Source organism: Condylura cristata, unplaced genomic scaffold, assembly GCF_000260355.1.
Source record: "Condylura cristata isolate star-nosed mole 26May11 unplaced genomic scaffold, ConCri1.0 scaffold00037, whole genome shotgun sequence".
Lineage (NCBI taxonomy): Eukaryota > Metazoa > Chordata > Mammalia > Eulipotyphla > Talpidae > Condylura > Condylura cristata.
In genome coordinates this window covers 7,168,657-7,170,138 of record NW_004567138.1, presented here as the reverse complement: position 1 = coordinate 7,170,138, position 1,482 = coordinate 7,168,657, and positions in this window count along the sequence as shown.

Sequence of the window (1,482 nt, the reverse complement as noted above, 5' to 3'; positions counted from 1 at the left end):
CGGGCGCGGCGGCCGAGCTGGCCCCTCAACTCCGCGCGGGGCCGGCGCTGGGCGACGAGCGAAAAGTCTCCAAAAGATGCGGGGAAGGAGTGCTCCGCCTTTGGCAGAGGAGTTATAGTTCCCAGGCTGGAGAGTCTCTCCCTGCCCCTCTTTCGCTCGCTCGCCCGCTCGCTCTTTCTCTCTCTCACCGCGCTGCAGTTTGCTCTGGCTGGCGGCTGTGAGTCTGGAGACCGTGTTAGAGTGGAGAGGAGTTTCTTGAAGGCTGGTTGCAGATGCTTCCAAGGCAAGTTTCTCGCCGCCTCCCGGGCAAGTCTTTTTTTTTTTTTTTTTTTTTTCCTTCCCCTGAAGCAGTTGATTCCAGTTCTCGAGCGCTCTCAGGAGCTCAGGAAAGCGACATTGTCTCTATCACTTAGTCCCTCTCCTACAATGCAAAGCAAAAAAGACTCTGGCTCCAGGACTCTCTGTGGGCGGAATCGGCACTAAGGAGTTTGTGCAATTATTTTGTTGCAAGGTAGGAAGCCAAAAAGCCTTCATGCAACAGACTGGCATGAATAAATGTATGTTTCCCCCTCCCTTCTGCAAGAAGGGAGCTGGTAATGGCAGAGTTCCTCCAGTGCAGACTCTTAAGGAGCGTGCAAGAACTAGAGACCCGGGAGCGAAACGGGCCTCTTCCCCTCACACACTGTTTCTCTTGCTGCAGCTTAGAGCAGACCCCAATTCCGCCTCGCGCTTCTTTATCCTTTCACAGTCTTGGCCGCGGCCAATCAGCCGCTGTAACCAACGCTTCCTCGTGCCAAGCCCCTCCCCCGGGCTTCCCATTGGCTTGGAACCCGATGCAATAATAATCTCCGCGTGCAATGAGAAGCTCCAAATCTGACCTCATTCCAATTTACAGAGCAAACTTTTTAAAAGGGCTAGAAGTACAGCTGAGATTTCTGCTGCCTTTTTTCCTTTTGCTCTGTGTGTGTGTGTGTGTCTAGTGTGTGTAGAGGATGTTAATGCATGAAATTATTAAGGAGAGAGACGGAAATGTATTCTAACCATTATGTTAGATAACAAGGGACTTGGAAGGGGGGGCAGGGTGAAATACTGTAAATGGAAGCTTTCTGCTTAAAAGCCAAGTGATTATTTTTATTAGTTCTTTTCAGTATTAGAATAAAGAATCAGCCTCTCGTGCAAAATCTGTTCCTCTGTTCCTTCATCAAGCCAAGGAGGTAAAAGTAGGGGGAGCCACAACAATAAATCAGGGGATATTGAAAACCATTAAGAAAGTGGTACCTAGACACCTGTCATCACAATTACTTCGACAACTCGAGGTACAGCACAGATGTTGATGTATTGTATAAATCCCTCCAGAGCAATTTTTGTGCTGTTTGTGGAAGGCGGAGAAGAGGAATTTTTGCAATAATTGCTTGCTCTCTTAACCAAACAGGGGTTAACTACGGCTATTTGATGATTTAAGCTCCCCCATAAATCCTGGAT